Genomic DNA, 19,623 nt, shown 5'->3' with positions numbered 1-19,623 from the left:
AATACCTCTTCTGGATATCAAACACCCGAGTAGAATCCTACTTAAAGTATTCCTTCATTTTAGCTACTGTGTCCCCAACAGACAGCTCCTCCAAAGGAGACCCAAGGTTAATGGATTACTCTTCATCATAGCCATAAGCCAAGGGAGAGTGCATCTTAGAAGAATGAGACAAGAAACCTTCATCAGACTCCAAATCCTCATCCAAGGAATCAGGTTTCCTAGGCCTTTTAGAAATTGTTGAAGTCCAAGGCAGAATAGACATACACACCCCTTGGGGGTTTCAGGGCCATTAAAGTGTTAAACAGGCATTGAGTAAACTCCTGCCATTCTCTTTTACAGCCCTTAGGACATACAGAAAAATGGTTAGTCTTTTGTTTTTTCTTGGTAGGGACATCAACCCTAACACAAACCAGGGGTTCCAACCCTTGAGATTCAATAAGAGTACCCACCACTGGTTTTTAAGATAGATGTCCAGAAAAGACAACTGGCTTGTAAGAGTCTTCGGTACAAATGTCTTACAAATACTACAGGATGTATGGTCATGAGAAGGATCCAAACAAAAGAGGCACTGTTCATGACACTCCTTATGGGGAGTTTGCCTCCCACACTGACATTTTCCCTTCTTGGATGACATGAATTCCAAGTAACTAAAAAAAAAGCAAGACCAACAGCAGGAAAGAAAAAAGACCCCAATGGGGCACTTATCTGATGGCTAGGTATCAGCACAGCAACAGGGCATTCAAACAGAGAGTCGGACTGGTGTAAAGAAATTCTGAGTAGTAATGGTAAGGTACTGATGAATATTGTTGTAGCTCAAGGTAAAAGATATATAGACAAATGTCTTATGAAAAGAAGTTTGGCTAGTATGGCTAAGGGTGGAGTATAGAGGTGGCAGCAGGGCAACTGAAACAAAAATGGACATAAACCTGCAAAGGGAGCTGCTGAGCAAAACAGAAGTGCAAACCACACTGGAGAAGGGATATGATGTACACACAGATATCAATCTGAAAAATACTTTAACTTACAATGGGTAAACCTCATATAGGATAGATGGGATGTGCAATACAGCAAAATAACATGATATACCACACTACACCAGTCCTGACATCAGAGTGTGATCAGTGTGCCTGTACTATAATGTAAAAGTCATGTAAAATGTATTCATCCTTGAAGGAAATGGAACCATCAACTCAGTCCTTTTACATTATACTCTGCACTGCCTTAAGAAGGCAAACCACAAAAGCACTCACACTGAAGATTTCAGGGAAACACACAGCAAGTGAATGCTGTCCACTTGTAGACTGAAAGTATTAAAGTGAAAAACAAAATATAACCATGGGGGGATTGGAACCCTTCATACAGTGCACTGACACACTACAAATCATTTCATGAACAAGTCAGATTAAAGGTGTAAACTTTACCGTTATTTGTCAACTAATATGAATGTAGCTCAATGTATTTGCAAGACCGATGGGTCACTTTATGAAGGACATAACATGGATTGGACTTCATCACTGCTAAACAATGAGCAGTGCCATCCCTAGTTTGGACATCAGCACAGACAGTGATTTTTGAAATACATCTTACACAATATAACCACAAAGATAAGTTATTCAGAAGCCCATTTTTGGGCATGTGTGTGGTACTGGATATAAGAGAATAGACAAAGATGAAAAGGGTAAGCAAGCAGAAGGTAGAACATAAAGTAAGCTGATAAAGGAACAGCAGGCTGGAGGTGGGGTAGAAGCATACTTCTCAACTTTTAGCTCAAGACTTCCAGACAAGGCCAACAATAGTGGTGGTAGAAATGCCCCAAATCAGGCACAAATTCTACATATTGCTCCTATAAATGTGAAAACTGGCTAGAATGATAGTTTACATTGCTGGAAGGATATGAAGTCTGAAAGTCAAATGTATGTCATTATTTTCTGACTTCAATCCTCAATGATTTACCACAAAACTAGAAATTTTATGAGGAGCACCAAAAATATGAGCCAAACATCTGGACATTTTGTAAATATCTGGCAAGTTGACAGGTATGGATAACAGACAAAATAAAAGGGATAGTCGGGAAAGAAAGACATAACAGAGTGTGAGTAACACAATGGTGAAGGAGACATTAGACAAAGATAAAGGTGAGGGAAGGACTGTAAAATCAGCAATGTTTGGCATGGACACAAAAGGGAGGGAAAATGAGCATGGGAATATGAATGGGTATTCACAGATGCAATCTAAACCAGCTGAAACCCAGTAGAAGATTAATCAGCACCCTGTCACCTCTGGGCCCTACCTGATAAAGAGTCAATGCTGGGCAGGGCTGAAACACAATGAATTGCCAGACTTGGTCTCCATGTGGTCAATGCAAACATTCAACCTCCTGTTGATAACAGCTCCCGCAAGCTATGGAAGCTGCCAATGAGTCATAAAGGTGCTATGTCCACTTGCACTGCACTGGTGGGAACCGCTGTACTAGCCCTTCAGTGCATGACTACCTGATACTGATGGTTCTGGTAGGGCAGGAAGTGTGGAGGCAACTGTGGCAGGCTGTGATCCAGATGTGCTGAGTGCTTCCTCTGCTGATGGTGGTGGTACTGCTGCTTTCTCCCATGGGAGCTGACCAGATGTGCTGAGTGCTTCCTCTGCTGATGGTGGTGGTACTGCTGTCGTCTCCCAAGGGAGCTGACCAGATGTGCTGAGTTTCCTCTGCTGATGGTGGTGGTACTGCTGCTGTCTCCCATGGAAGCCGACATGCTTTGTGGGTGTAATGGGTGCAGGTTGCTATGCTGCTGGAAATACCATTGAAAAATTGATGAAACCAAAACCATAAACATAAATGTATACAAGACAAAACAATGGCAAAGAGACTAAGGAAGTGTTAAGAGTACTCCCGTTCAACTATCTTTTCATTATAGATAAGAGTAACAGTACATAATCAGGAAATTTAGGAACTTGTCTGTCCGTGTGTGTATGTATGTATCTACATATGTACACAGATATATATATATTATATACATATATATATTTACATATATATATATATATATATATATATATATATATATATATATATATATATATGTACACAGATATATATATATATATATATATATATATATATAGATATATATATATAGATATATATACACACACACACATACATACATATATACAGGGGGGAGTCTAAACGAAAAGCCACACTTATATGCAATATAACAGACAAACAAACTGCAGGATCTATTTAGTTAGAATAATGTGGGCCTGAGGTCAAAGATGCAACTTAATGTCTGAGAATACTATATATATATATATATATATATATATATATATATATATATATATATATATACACATACACACACACAAAGTAAATATGTTGTACAGACATACATATTTCAATCACATTGTAATGAATCGTGCATTGGTGAGCAATTACTACTGGACTGAAAAATGTACATGAAACATTGTCCATGAAATTAGAGCTGTAGGCTGGGATGGGGGTTACCCACAAGCATTGTCAATGTGAAAACAAAGACTAAACATGAAAATCCACTTGTCTACCTACACAAGATGTGGCATGCAGAAACACACTTCTAACATTGCATTATCATACTACCACCTACACGTTATGCCAGCAATGCCAGATGTGGCAGTAGTGTCTGAAAGTTTTATATGTTTTATTGCCTGCTACTGTTACTATTAAAAAACATAGTTTTTATGACAGCAGGTATACTCACCCTGACACTTTTTTAGATGTTCTAGTCTTCACCAGTGCATTTGCCTATTCCTTTTAATCTCCTTAGGTTCTAGAGACATATTGATGGCACACAGTGGCAGAAAATTTGGGTAGAAAAAATAAATAGCACAGTACAGAGGTGGTGTCAATGCCTTCACTACATCTTCCCATTGGTGGAGGTCAGGAACGAGACAACTTATGTCATTGTTTTGCTGATGGTACTGTTCCCATGTGCATGGGATGTCAGTGGTATGGGTGACAGCCTTCCAGGCTTCATCCTTACACAGTGGCCCAGTATAGCCTTCTTCCTGGAGCCACTAGCTGTACTTCTTATGGAGGATGTCCAAGAAAAATCTTGATTCCACCTCATACCACCTTTATGCTCTAAAAGGAGCACTGTCTTCTTCTTCATTCATGATGTCTCACCTTGAAGAATCTCATGGAAAGATGGCAGAGAAATGGTACCTAAATCAGACCTTGTGTGTCCAATCTGTTGCTCAGTGATTGGCTTTGGCTGACATCTCATTTGCATGATGAATGCCAAATTCAGAAAATAGGTACCATATTATTATGGTCCTGATGACATTTTAAGGTGCATAACATGACAGCCTTCCATCCTACTGAATGCTGTTGGTGGTAAATGCTCTAGAGTGACTCAATCTGTAGATAGTTAAATATGGCATGAGAACTCAATTTTAGAGTGCGTGTGTTGCTGTGTTGGCCACAGAGATCCAGGCATGTACTTGGCATTATAAAAATATCTGCATGATGCTTACTAGATATGCTCATCATGCCAATTGAGTGATTCAGAAACAATAATGTGCTGCGCCCTAATTGGCATATTCATCATCCCCATGTTCTTGAATAAGATAAGTACTACTTCTTACAAATGCATTCCTTTGTACAACACCAACTTTTTGACAGCTCTACCCCAACACCTATGGGCTGTCAGTACTTCTAAATGTGTTGTCCAAAAGTATATTAAGAGGTACAGTACATGTGCTCTGAATGTAGTAGAATGCAGAGTTGTTAAGATAGATTGCAGACACACTCTAGAACATATATTCAGGGTAAAGTTAGATAGCATTTTATTGTGCCATGCCTTGCACATACAAGCTTTGTAACAGTGATCTTGTAATGGTCATATGTTCATTCTCAATTGCAGTTATGAGTTTCTTTTGTGGGGAACATGTGATCAGTACACATATATGCCTGACATTCACTTAAACATTGTGATTACAAATAGCAAATTATCAAGTACAATGTCAGCAGGCTACATGTCCTAGTAACACGGCAGGAGTGTAAGCATCATTAAGGCCCATGCAGGAGCAAGGCTGCTTATTCCACTGATTCTTTACCAACAGAGTTACGCCTTAAATAGGGCACAGAGTAAAATGATGAATCTGGTGGTCCAGCAACCTTGACCCACAAACCAAAATTATCTGATGCTGAAAATAAGGTGGTACTACTGGGCACACCATTTTCATGGCTGACAGCTTTTTGCTGCCAATGTCATGGACCACCCTACCATGACTATACCAAAACAGATATTGTCACCAATGTAAATGCAGTAGGTGGTCATGGCTGTGGCTACAAAATGATCAAGTACAGGGCCATGGATATGATCCATGCAGCCACCTGCACAGCAGAATCCATGATATGGGAATGTAGGACAGCAGGTGGTGGACCATCGACTGAACCACTTTGTCTGAAGATGGAGGAGTTCTAGGTCTCAATTAAAGTACCACCACCAGCAGTTTTGTTCTGGATGTTGGAGAAAGAACTGTAGAGACCCAGAGAGTTTTAACTGCAGATTCCCAAGATTTGAAGTCATATTTCACCTTACCTCTTACTCTAAAGCTAATTAAATCTTTCTGACTTATGGTATCCAGGTACATCAGGGATCCACCTTCCATGACCATCTGCATGTGATATGGCCAGGGGTATTATCTATAGAAACATGTACAATATTTATTTATTTATTTCACATTTGTTAACCGGGTTAGTCCAAATGAGCAGTTATAGCCCATTTTCAATGGAGACCCGAGGAGAAAAGCTCCGAGATATTGATATATACATAGTAGCAAGAATAAGAAAATAATAACAAGAAACAGTGAACAAACAATACATACAGAATATGTTTGAGACAGCATTAACCTTATGGAAATGGATGAGTGATTTCTGGAGGTAGATGTATCCGAATAGGTAGTTAGAAGTAGAGCTATATGGATTATGCAATTACCAGACAGGAATTTCCGTGGTTAGGTAAAATTTACTAAGATAGAGTAGTTATATAGTAGAAGCAGGTTGGTCAGGTGGGATCATGGCATGGGTAGATCCATTTGGTTTGGAAGAGTAGTTTAAGTTCTTTTTTGAAGCTTGTTGTTTGATTGATGTTTTATAGGTTAGAGGGTAGGCTATTCCAGGTTTTTGTAATAGAAGATTAGTATAGGAGAGATTGACTGTGTTAAGTTTAGGTGCATATGTTTCCAGAAGACGTTTCTCAGAGCTACGCAGGGGGCATAAGAGGAAATAGTATGAGACTAGATTTGTGAGGGAGGGGCAGGAAGTGGGTTTGTTATGTATGCGGTGGGTTAGATGTAGTTGGGACAGCTTTATATGACTGGTGAAGTCAAGCCACTGTAGCTTGCACAGGGCTAATCAGTGGTGGGTTGGGTTAGGAAGGATGGCTACAAATTTGGCAATTGTTTTGTAGGTCTGCTCTAGTCTACAGAGTAAAGAGGACTGAAGATTGTTGAGGACTGTTGAACCATAGAGAAGACTGGGGAGAAGGTAGGTTTGGTCTAGATTCAGCAGAAAGGAATTTTGAGTTGCGGTATAACAAGCCCAATTTTTGGTTAGTTGTTTTTTATTGCATGGTGAATGTGTAAGGCAAATTTTAATTGGTCATCGGTAATCATTCCAAGTAACTTTGTGTGAGATTCTGGGTTGATTGTGTTATTTAGATAGGTTGTCATTGTTTTTTGGGACAAAGAGAAGTAACTTTGTTTTTTTGGAGTTAAGAATAAGCTGATTGCTATTTAGCCAATTTTCTACAAGATGGAAGGATTGCTGAGTATGCGTTTGTGGAGTCACCTGTGTATTGAATGAGGTTGGAGAGGGAGGTGGAGGAGTGGAGGTCATTGATAAAGATGTTAAAGAGCAGGGGTCCAAGAATGGAACCATGAGGTATGCTAGTGTGTATAGGTAAGAAAGGAGAGCAGGATGAGCGCCACTTAACTGATTGAAGTTTGTCAGTGAGGAAACTAAGGAACCAAGAAAGAGCTGAGCATGATAGGTTGAGGTTGGCCAGTTTGGTCAGAAGTTTGGAATGTGATACCGTATCAAATGTCTTAGATAATGTGAGGAACAAACATGAGAGCTGTTCCTAGATTTGACAATGTTGTATGTGTAGTCACAGTGCTGAGTGATACACTGGCCTTTTGCTTTGCTGTATTCACACATGATTCTTTATCTGCCACCAGTACCATGCGATTGCCCCATCTGATGTTGGAGAATATGCAGCCTGTGATAATGATGACCGGCATTGTGCAACTGCCCCATCTGATGGTGGAGAATCTGCAGCTTGTGATAATGGCAGGCACTGTGCAATGGCCTCCATCTGATGGTGGAGAATCTTCAGCCTGTGATAATGATTGCACGCACTGTGTAACTGCTCCATCTGATGGTGGAGAATCTGTAGCTTGTGATAATGATGGCAGGCAATGTGCAACTGCCCCAGCTAATGGCGGAGAATCTGCAGCCTGTGATGATGATGGTAGGAATGGGCTGGCACAGTCAGGCATGCAGAGTGTGTGTGTGTGTGTGTGTGTGTGTGTGAGTGTGTGTGTGCGTTTGACACAGGGAGTGTGACCCTCATGTCACCTACACAGACCGTGGACACTGTCTCTATGCCTGTGGATACCCAGGATGCAGAAACATCTGAAAGAGGGACAGGATGATGGGAATGCTATAGATCAGGGAAATGGGATGGTCCCCAGTAGACAGATGTCTGAATCTGCACCTAGCACTTGTGAACAGGAATATCCACACAGGGGGGTTGGGAATGGTACTCACAGGAGATATGGTTAAAGCCTCTTTCTTGACATTGGTGTGCCAGTAGACAACCCAATATTTGTGCAAGGCGATAATGGGGGCACAAGCTAGTGCACCTCAGCCATGGAAGAGAGAGTGATGGTGATCTATGTGTGTATATTGACCTACAAGAGTGCATCTCACATATGTGTGATTGTTGGACACACTGAATGACAGTAGAACTTGCATCTTCTCTGGCTCATCTGCCAGGAATGAAAGGCCATTACCACAGACAGTTATCAGATTCATTCACAGATGTTAGCCAATATGGCCATAGATGTGAGATAGCCCAGTCCCACAGAGTTAGCAATTTCACAGCAACATCCACTGTGGAGGTGTCCACTGTCAGGAAAGGCCATCTCCATGGTTATAGCACCAACATACTGGCATATCTCCTAGCAGACATCAGTTGAGATCATGTAGCACACCAACATCTAGTCAGGATTGCAGTTCAGCCAACTAAAACTGCTAGCAGAGGCAGCTCTTGTGGGTAGTGGATGTACATGGGAAGTTGAACCCTCTGTCTTGCACACACACACACACACACACACACACACACACACACACACACACACACACACACACACACACACACACACACACACACACACACAACCTTGACCCTTCCTGACATTAAGTCCCTCCATACCAGTTCTTAAAATTCCCCCTAAAACAGTTTTTTTTACACAGCAGCACTCACACTCCCACTTCCCTGTAAAAGACATGCCCTACTGTATTACTTTCTCCACCTGTGCAAATTATAACTGTGCACAGCCTTTTGTACATTGTTACTTAGGTTGCCCATGTCCTGTGTACAATGTGGCCAGCCTATGCAAGGGTAAGCGCAGCCTGGTATTTTTGCATGCAAAAATTCTTTAATGTATCTGATTAACTAAGACTATGTGCTATCCTTTGCTAGTGCCACAGCATACTGCATCTGCCTTCACATGGTATGATCATCCCCTGCTGCTGGCTTCTCCTCCTCTGACTCCTTCTCTGTATCAGCTTCCACTGCCTGTTGTGCTGGAGTCTGACGGCCATGCAAGAGAACATCCTGCATTTACTGTTTCCTTAATATAATATTGTGCAACACTGCACACACAATATTTTGGCACATGTTATAGGGTCATACTGCAGGGCACCATTGGATCAATACAGACAGCAAAACTGTGCCTTCAACAGTCCAAATACACATTTGTGATAGTACCTTTAGTCTGTTTAACTGTGCAGATTTCTGATGTGTGTCATGAGTTAAGGTTTCAGAGCATATCTGACATCACCAACAAGATGCCTCTGAGAAATCACCCTTCAGAAACCATTGCTACAAGCCATATGTAGGTGTCATATGTGGGAGTTGTGAAAATCATCTAGGTGGCCTGCACACACATTGCAGATGACACTGTGCGCATTATAAGCCACCTGGCAGTTGCAGTGATATCCTTTGTGGTCCACATACTTTCTTTCCAGTTCACCAGGTGGGGCATTTATTTCAACGCGAGTGCAGACCATAACCCCCAGTATCTCTAGCAAATGTGCTATATTATAGATCTCTTGCACGGTGTACTCTCTCCTCTGTAGTATGTGGGAACCACACATGCTCTCTGACATGCTGAAACATGGCACAGTGAAACTCATGGAGTATTCTTGAGGCAAATGCCTGAGATAATCTCACTGTGTCCCCAAGTAGGACACAGAGATCCCTTTAGGTAATATATGTAAAGCCTCACATACCTTGACATCACCTGGTACAGGTGCATAATGACTCCCATGGGGCTGCAGGCAGTACTGGTATTTCCAAAACTTGTTGCACAGCATCTCTGTCCACACATAACTGGTCCAATATGTAAATATCACCGAGGGCATGAAATGTTAAGTGAGGTCATATGATGTTGAGCATCATTGGTTATAGCAGCTGCAATGGGACCCTCTTGCAGATGCACATTTATTATGACCGCATCAATCCCCAACATAAATCTGCAATCCAGTCTGTATGAACATGGGCATATGGTGGAGTTCAAATTACTTAAACATCTAAATCACTATGCCACATTATTATACACTGTGCCTTATACAGTCATAAGCATATAGCACTGCCTACCATGTTAATTGGCCTAACTACATCATTTAGCTGTTCTTTTGAATTGCTTGTCACATCAATTTACTTTGTAAGATGCAGCAAAGTTCCTGAATCCAGCCCACTGTTTTCTACTGCAAGCAAGATAGAGTTATTTTTTTCATTTCTGCTTTCTTAAATTCCTAACCTCCAACATACAATATCTTTCCATAATTTGTAAATTATGCTCAGGCTTCAAGGACTACATAAAAATAATTAAGCTTCCACTTATTGCCATGATGCACAGCTCTGGTTACCTGGTAATGCTGAGTGTCAGAATACATCAGCATTTTAACAAAAACAGTACATTTTGTTCTGCACAAATGGTAGCACATCAGTGATGGCATTAACAGTTCATATGTACTGGCCAAAGACAGTAGACTCCATGCATTATGGAATACATTCACCCTTAAAAACGGCAAAGATATGCACTTTTCTTAAAACGGCAATACTATAATACATATTCATAGTATATACAAACTAAAGCAGTTCTATTAGCTTGACATTACTCAAAAAGACCGCCACACACAAGGGGAAAGAAACCTCTCAAATTATTTAACGAATAATTCTGTAATTATCCTATCAATGCAGATAGCATGTATGAATGTTACCATACCGCTCAACCTCTTAGAGCAAGAAATCTGGACAAAGACATAAATAAAAGTGGGACAAAGATCAAAAAGTAGGGAATTTTTTAAAATATTGCTCTTACAAACATAGAAAGTTGATAGAATAACAGGTTTTGCATTAGTGTGAATTTTCTGAAGGGTATGAAGTCTGAAACACAAATATCAGTCACTATTTTCTGACTTCAGTCTTGAATGATTTGCCACTAATTTGCCAGAAAACCACAATTTTATGAAAAACTGACCAAAAATATGAGGCAAAAATCTGGACATTCTGCAGAAATCTGTACAGTTGAAAGGTATGAATGTTACTGATCATTACAATAATTTAAACTTTTTCACATATGCTCTCATACAATTATTCATATATACAGCAACATTTCTGGTAAACAAACACATACCTCAGAACATTTTTGCAAGGAGAAATGTGTGTATTTACTTGCCTGACCATATTTATCTGGTACAGTCCTGGTATTGATTCTGCATTTTAACATCTCTTCTACCGCTTCAAACCAACAGTACTGGTACTGCCACCCATGAAAGGAAACCTAGTAGATATACAATTATAATGGACAGTGTTGTCTTTGGAGTCACTCTGCAAAACACATCCTACAGGATCCGGGACAGTCACACTTAGCTGGACAGGCAAACAATCTTGTCATTACTTGTGGATTTCATACTCCAGCCTTTGTCAAGATACCGGATTGTGGTAATGCTTTTGAATGCAGATACACACAGTGAACTGTGATGTAAGATAGTTATACTCACTTCAAAGTATTTAAGTCACGACTAGTTTTTATTTATTTTACATTTGTTAACCGGGAGAGTCCGACTGGATACATGTCCATTTTCAGCGGAGGCCCGGGGAGAAAAGCTCCAGGTACATAACAGACAAATGAACATTGTTAATGCAAAAAAGGAAGATAGTTGAGTTCTAAAATACAATATAAAGATACATCACATCTTGGGAAAAAAATATTTACTTGCCTGACCATATTTATCTGGTACAGTCCTATTAAAACACTTCAGGCTTGTTCTCAGGATTACAGTATTCAGCTTGAGAGTCATCAGGGGCTTCTCGAATATACCTTACTTATGAAGCCATCTTCCATTTCCAACAGCTATAACATCAGTTCATTAGTTTTCTTCACTGCAACACCCATTGTGTCTCACTTTCTCAGCCCACCTAAATTCAGTCACACACTGGTTGATTTAATGATTGGTGGTGATTGTGCATAACATCTGACCTACAATATCAAGCTTTAGCACATTAGTCACTATTTTCAACTGAAATGAGAATACTTTTTGGCTCAAGTTTTGATCCTGACCTAAAGCCAGTGCCTATATGGAGTTTGCAAGTGCTCTCTGTATCCCTGTGGGGTTCCTCCCACCTCCTTAAAAACATGTTAAGTGTTTTCATCTCAAACTCAACCAAAATTGGAGCTGTGGGCAGTAACACAGACTCTAGATGGTGCCCTATAAGGGTAAACAGTCGTACAAACCTCCTACTTTGGGCAATTATAGTGAGCAGTATCCTCCAGATGGGAGGACACTGATCACAGAATGCACACCGTGACAGGGCTAGTCACCAAAGGATGCAAAATATGGCTGTAGGTGATTCAGTCATGTTAATTAGTGTCAGAAAAATGGCATGGGCCAGTGATAAGCTGGGTGATGGACCTGACCTACTCAGACCTATGCCAGGGACTCATGCTAATGGTAGCAAGCATGTAAGTACCCCTATTGGCCATTGTGTGCCCACCATAAAGCCCAGCAGACCTGGGTTAATATGCTACTGGCCGGCCAGTGTTCACTTGCCCAGCTTGGATTACCTGGGATAGTGAAAGCCGGACATAAAACAATCCATCTGCCAAACAAGACCTGTGAGAGATGCACTTATATAACTAAACTGGAAGCAAAGCTGTCTTCACCCAAGACTGGACTAGACAGTCAAGAGGAGAAGGCAAACACTTGCACCACACCACACTCATCACATAGTCCCTCAAAACCTACACCACCAAAACACACACATAGAAACACAAAACACACACCTACATTCGTAGAGGCTCTCAAAAAAAGTCTACCTAAGCAGCAGAGACCTCCAAAGCAGAAATGCAAGACACCTCTACCCCCCAACACAACCCAAATGACACAACCCACAAACTCAGTGTGCCACTCAACCACAGCCCATAAGGAATAACAACGTACCCAACACTCTAGTCATAGGTGACTCTAAAGGCAGGCACACTAATGTTCCACTCTCCAGGCTAAACAAGGAGAAAGTCACTGTCAGCTGCCTGTCAGGTGCCAGGATCCGCCACATAACGCATACACTCAGGTCACTCCACAGCAAGTACAAATATGACTCTGTCATTGTCCATGTTGGTGTGAATGACTTGAGATGTACCTCCCTGGACTACATGAAAAGAGACAAGGAGGAGCTTTCTGATTTTGTAGCCCAGGCAGGTATGACCCTAGCCCTGAGTAGCATCCTGCCATCACCCAGAATGATACCACAGTACAAGGACAAAATGATTGACTTCAACAATTGGCTAAGCTTCTGGTGTCATTTTAAGGGGATCCAGTATTTGTCTGCCTGGGATGACATGATCGACAAACCATGATGCTTTGCCAGAGATGGCCTGCACCTGTCACCCTTGGGATTCCGGATACTGGCTAAGGCTCTTGCCACCCCTATAGTGCCTTTTTAGGCAAGATTCAAATGACAAATTCACCACCATAGCAGGTACAAGCAAGCAAAATCTGAGGGTAATGCTACTCAATGCTAGAAGTCTAAACCTCAAAATGCAGTCACTCAAGGCACTCCTTAAAATGGAGAACATAGACATCTGTGCAGTGACAGAGACCACCCCTGCATTACCAGGCTATAATTCATACCACACCTTTCGGCCACCTAATTTGGACCGAAGCACTAAAGGCAGAGGCGTGTCCATATTCATTTAGGTTATCCACACCTCCAGGCTAGTTGCTCAGCATAATGCATCTGAGATCATCCAAGTGCAACTAACTCTTGGCAAGTCCGCAGTGCAAATTGCAGCTTGCTACAGATCCCTCACCATGCCCCAGGATTCCCACTCCTCATTTCTTGATACACTGGAAATTATTAGGGTACAACCTAACACCCTAATAATGGGTGATTTCAACTACCCCACCATTAACTGGGAAAACTACTCATGTACCGTTTTCTGGAATTCATAAATTCCAATGCCTTGGGTCAACTTAACCACACCCCCACCAGGGGCAGCAATATTCTAAACCTGGTCATTACCACACCAGAGGTCAATTCCTCGTTGGTCAGATCAGACCACAAGCAAATCACCCTAGACATCCACATCCCAGCCCCACCCCCCCATTAGGGAAACCACCATAAAAAATTACTCCAAAGCCAACTTCACATTTCTTAAGACAGAAGTGGCAAACTTCACGACATCCATGCTGACAGACAACAGAGATACGAATGCTGAATCCTATACAATTGAACTTTATAAGCACTTACACAAGTGCATGGATCCTGCAATCCCTAACATAACCAAGATGCTATCCTCCAAAAAAAGGAAGCCAATCTGATGGTCCCCTGCTATAAACAAACTCTACAAGAGAAGAAAGAAACTGCTGCAAAAAAAAAAAAGAGTAAAATCCCATGATTGGAGGAACTCAGTGGTCAGCCTCAGTAAGAAGCTGAGATCCCTCAAAATCCTCCAAAGCTAGTTACGAAAACAAAATTGCCACTGATTCTAAAGACAACCACAAAGCATTCTATAGCTATGCTAAGAATCTCAATGGCAACACTCAGATCTGCTCTGAGTTACAACACAATGGCACTAAATATACAGAACCAACTGATATTGCCAACATCCTGGCAGAAAGGTTCAGTGCTAACTTTACCCCTCTTTCATCCCCTAAAGGGCCCATCTCTATACCGGAAGAATGCAAAGTACCTGTAATCATGGCTGCACAGATAAAAAAAAACACACTCTCCAAAGCCAAGAACACAGCATCCATGGGACCTGACAATATCCCAGGCTGGGTTCTACATGAACTACAGAACGAACTGGCAACCCACCCAAGTACCATGTTCAATCATAGCCTCACCTCAGGCTTTATTCCCACTGAATGGTGCTCAGCAACGGTTATCCCACTCCACAAAGGGGAGCCACCACAGACCCTGGGAACCACCACCCCATTAGCCTGACAAGCCTGATCTGCAAGGCTATGGAGCATATCATCATGGAACTTATAAACAATGACACTGTTAATCTTCAAACTCTGGACCCTACCCAGTTCAGGTTTGTAAAAGGCAGATCACAGGTCTCCTAAACCTGATAGACTTCTTTGAAGCAGTCACCAAAGCTGCAGATGAGGGTAAGGTGGTACACACAGCCTATCTAGATCTCGCCAAGGCTTTTGACACCATCCCCCACTCTGGAATTATAGACAAGCTCACTAAACTAGGTATAAATCCCTATGTCACAAGATGGGTTGCCAACTGGCTGACTGACCGAACCCACACTGTGAAAGTAGCAGACTAAATCCAACTTCAGACCAGTGACAAGTGGAGTACCACACTGTGAAAGTAGCAGACTCTAAATCCAACTTCAGACCAGTGACAAGTGGAGTACCACAAGGTTCAGTCCTAGGTCCTCTCCTGTTTGGTATCTACTTCTTTGAAGTACAGACTAACACAGAAGGTCTTTGGCTAACAAAGTTTGCAGATGACTGCAAACTAGGAGCCATAATCAAATCTCCTAACGAAGTGGACATCCTACAAAAGGGCCTCACTGAGACAGATGCCTGGTGTCAAAGCATGGCCTCAAGCTCAATGCCAAAAAGTACATTGTCATCCCTTTTGGTAAAAACTTTGTACCCATGAACTACCACATAGGCGGTAGTCTACTTATCAAAAGTCTGATAAGAGACCTTGGGACACAGGTGGAAAGTAGTCTCTCCTTTGATAATCACATTGTCACAGTAGTCAGGAAATCCTTCTATGTGGCACACCTCATCACAAAAGGTTTCTCATCCAGGAAAACGAGGTCATTGTTCCCCTCTACTCATCACTCATTAGACCCATTATAGAGTACAATGCCCCTTTTGGTATGTACCTCACAAGACATCTACAACAAATGGAAAGGCCACAGAAATACCTCACAAAGAGGAATACCAGCCTCAAACAGATGCCCTACGCAGACAGTCTCAAAAAACTCCAGCTTAACTCTGTCGCATATTGCCTATTTAGAGGCGCTCTCTGCCTAACATACAAAGCTATGTCAAATCCAAAGCTGTTGGACATGAACCACGTAAAGAAATCCCAATCCCTCTGAGCTACACGCTCTAGGGATCTAAATCTTGTCATCACAATAAACAGAACATGCTGGAGGGATAGATTCCTGTCTCAGAGACTTCCCATACTCTGGAACAAACTACCTATCTATATCAAACAAAGCTCCTCATTAGCAAAAATCTCGATTGGATGGGAGATAGGAAATTCACCCCTGGGATCACTTCTGTGGCTCTGCTTGACAGGGGCACAGGAAAATAATTTTCTTGGGTGGCAAAAGCCAGGGTACCGTTTGGCTAGGCTTATATAGGCCCTAGGGCCAATAGCTTAGTACCTACTTATGAACCTATAAGAACTGCTACCCTCAATGTTAGTTCACTTACAGGATGGAACTTGTAAGTGGATGGCATGATGATAGGGAGGAGACAGGGCATACTATGTATCCAGAACACTAGCTGGAAGGACAGTGCAGCAAAACCATGGATTCACTTTATAATCCCAAAATCCTGAAATATCGAATTTCAGAATCTCGAGATCATATAGCCGAAACCTTAAAAATCCCAAAACCCCAAAAGCGCGAATTTCAAAATTGTGAATCCTACACTAACCATATGCTACACACATACACACACCTTCCCCCCACACACAAATATACAAACATACACTACATACAAGTACAGGGGGGCAAGCCCCCCCTGCACCCCCCCATGTGGGGGTAAGCCCACCACACCCCTCTACTTAAATATACTAACTTTAAGGTTGCACAACACAGACAAACACATGAAAACACCATTATACAAGCTACATTTCCCTTGCGCATACATCAGTCACAAAACACACTGACACACACTAAAGCCCCTAACCAAAACTCTTAAACATATATACTTACCTGAACTTCCAGCTATCCATTCACATACCGTAACACCAAAAGTGCTAACTCAACATCTCCGGACTTCAGGATTTTGAAATTCGCGCTTCTGGGGTTTTGGAATTTGGAGCTTTATAATCTCGGGATTCTGAATTTTGGGATTATAAAGTGTTCCCCAAAACCACTTGGCTTGGGATCCAGTGTCTACTACTAAGGAGGGGGGTGGGCTAGAAATGGTGTGGGAATTGTAGCACGGGAGAGGCTTCAGAAGGCACTGAGAGATGACATTAGAATTACTGGCAGACTCATGGCAATCAGACTCCAGTGCAATGACAGGGCAATATTCCTAATGTCAAGCTATGACCCACAGCAGGATTGTGATAGTGCGGAAAAGAGTGCATTCAGACAGTAGATGCAGGACCTACTGTATAAAGCAGGGCAAAATTAATTGGTGTTGATAATGAGTGACCCAAACCTACATATTGGGACAGCTAGAACAGGATATGAGGACTATTTGGTCCACCTGGGTGGGGCAACAGAAATAAAGAAGGCCATTCTAGACTTCTGTCTGGCAAATGGCTTGATAGTAGTTAACACACGTTTCAGAAAGAAAGACAGTCACAAGATCTCATACAAGAGTGGCAAACATAAAACTGTTAGAACATCTCCTAGTAAGGAAAGAGCAAGTGGGGTACAATCAGTGATTGCAAAGTAATCCCCAGTAAAACAGTCAGTCTACAGCATAAACCATTGGTTGCCACAATCCTATGCAAGCAGTTGTAAAAGATGGCTCTAAGGCCAACAGGGACCAGCCTGAAGACCTGGAAGTTGACTGGAGAGAAAGCACAGGAGTTCAGGAAATTACTCGGGGCTCTACTACCTCAAGAAAAGGAAATCGGTGGAGTTGAAAAATGGCAGCTACTCAAAACAGTATGTGAGAGGACTACAACACAGGTATGCAGTTGACCCAGCTATAGAAATAAGGCACATAAGGAAAGCTGGTGGTGGAATGCATAAGACTAGGAAGTCATCAAAAGAAAAGAGTGCAGGAAAATACAGGAGATAGAAAACACAGACCAGGCTAGGTAGGAGTACTGGCTGGCTAACAAAGTATAAGAGAGGAGTTTCAGTTGCAAAGAATAAAGCATCAGAGGTACTCTACCACCAGCTTCTGGAAAGTGATTCAGTAGATGACGCAAAGGAACTCTATTGGGTTGCAAGGCAAAACAGAAAGATAAAGAAGATAGTCAGACACCCTTCATAAGGGAAAACAACAACCTGCTCACCAGGCCACAAGACATCAAAGGCAGATGGAAGGAGTACTTCCAGCAGCTTCTGAATGAAGAAAACCCCACAGAAGATGTATTGACTCAGACACAGCCTATGATGAAAGAGTAGGAGCCTATCATAGAAGAGGTAAGAATAGCACTAAAGAAAATGAAGTCAGCATATCAAACTCCTATCACATTGCATGAAAGTTCTGGAGATGGTGATTGATAAATGAATACACGGAGTAGTAGAAAGTAAGTTAACTAGGAGATGAGCAGTTTGGATTCAGATCAGGGTGCAGCACAACTGACTTAGCGTTTGCAGTGAGACTGATACTTGAGAAGAAACTATGGATGAGAAGAAACTATGGATGAGAAGAGTCAAATTGGAGACTCCTAGAACTGGAGAAAGTATATAACTCAGTCCCAAAAAAGCTGATCTGGGCATTCTTGCCATGGTTTGACATCCCAGAAACTAATGTGCAGGCTATATACAAGGACCTATTAAATCATGTAAGAACAGAGTTTGGTCTCACAGAGGAGTTCCCAGTGAAAGTGGGTGTGCACTAGGGTTCTGGGATCACTGCTGTTTATATTGGTGATGGACTACATTAGCAAACATGTCTGAGGGTACAAATCAACAAAGTTCTATGCAGATGATGTAGCAGTACAGGCAGGCTCTGAGCAAGAGCTTCAGCAAAGGATATGCGAATGGAATTCAAAACTAAAGGCACATGGGTGAAACTGAGTAAAGATAAGATGGTTACAACAGTAGCAGAGGTGGGAAAGCAAAAGAAGTTGAGAATGGAGATAGAAGGAAACATTTTAACAGCTTCAAGTATCGGGGAGGGGTGGTTGATGAGAAGGGAAGTATGAAGGAGATCAAACCTAGAATCAGAAGGGCTGCAGCCAGCTGGCACACTATATCAGGGGTAGTGTATAGCATAAGAATGCCAAAGAAACTGAAAAGTAAGATGTACAAAACAGTGGTGCAACCAGTACTTGTACAGTACAGAAACCTGGGCTATAAAGGGAGAACAGTTGAGGAAGCTAGAGGTAATGGAAATGAAGTGTCTAAGATGAGTAGTAGGATACACATTGTGGGACCGGTGAAGAAATGGGGGCATAAAAACAGAAGCCACAGTAGCTTCAGTTGCAGAAAAGGTAAAAAAAAAAAAAGATTTGACACGCAGGAAGAACGCAAGAGAAAATGAGGACATCTAAAAAAGAGGTGGCTGGACCGTGTGAAAGAAGGCCTGTGACAGTCAGGCATGAGTACAATATAGGTAGGACAGTGGCACTGAATCAAGAGAGATGGTAACAGTCGATACAACACCCACACCCCATATAGAAAATTGAAAAAGGATTGATAATGATGATTTGATTCTAGATATTAATCCTTATTTGTCTGCTAAGCATTAGCTGTGATGGACTTAGGTCAATATGACATGTGATATCTGTAAAGTTTAGGTTGTCATGAAATCTTTTTGCCATTTGCTGTCAGAATTCAGTTGCACAAACAATGTACGATTGTCTTAAACCAGCTACACAGGTATTCATTATCTTGTGAGCATAATCTTGACTGATTACTAACTGTTGGCTAGTTGTAGTTGCTGCATGT

The sequence above is a fragment of the Protopterus annectens genome, chromosome 7.part0 (assembly GCF_019279795.1).
Source record: "Protopterus annectens isolate FY-2018-M chromosome 7.part0, PAN1.0, whole genome shotgun sequence".
Lineage (NCBI taxonomy): Eukaryota > Metazoa > Chordata > Ceratodontiformes > Protopteridae > Protopterus > Protopterus annectens.
The sequence above is the reverse complement of the archived record's forward strand: the minus strand, read 5'-3'. Positions refer to the sequence as shown.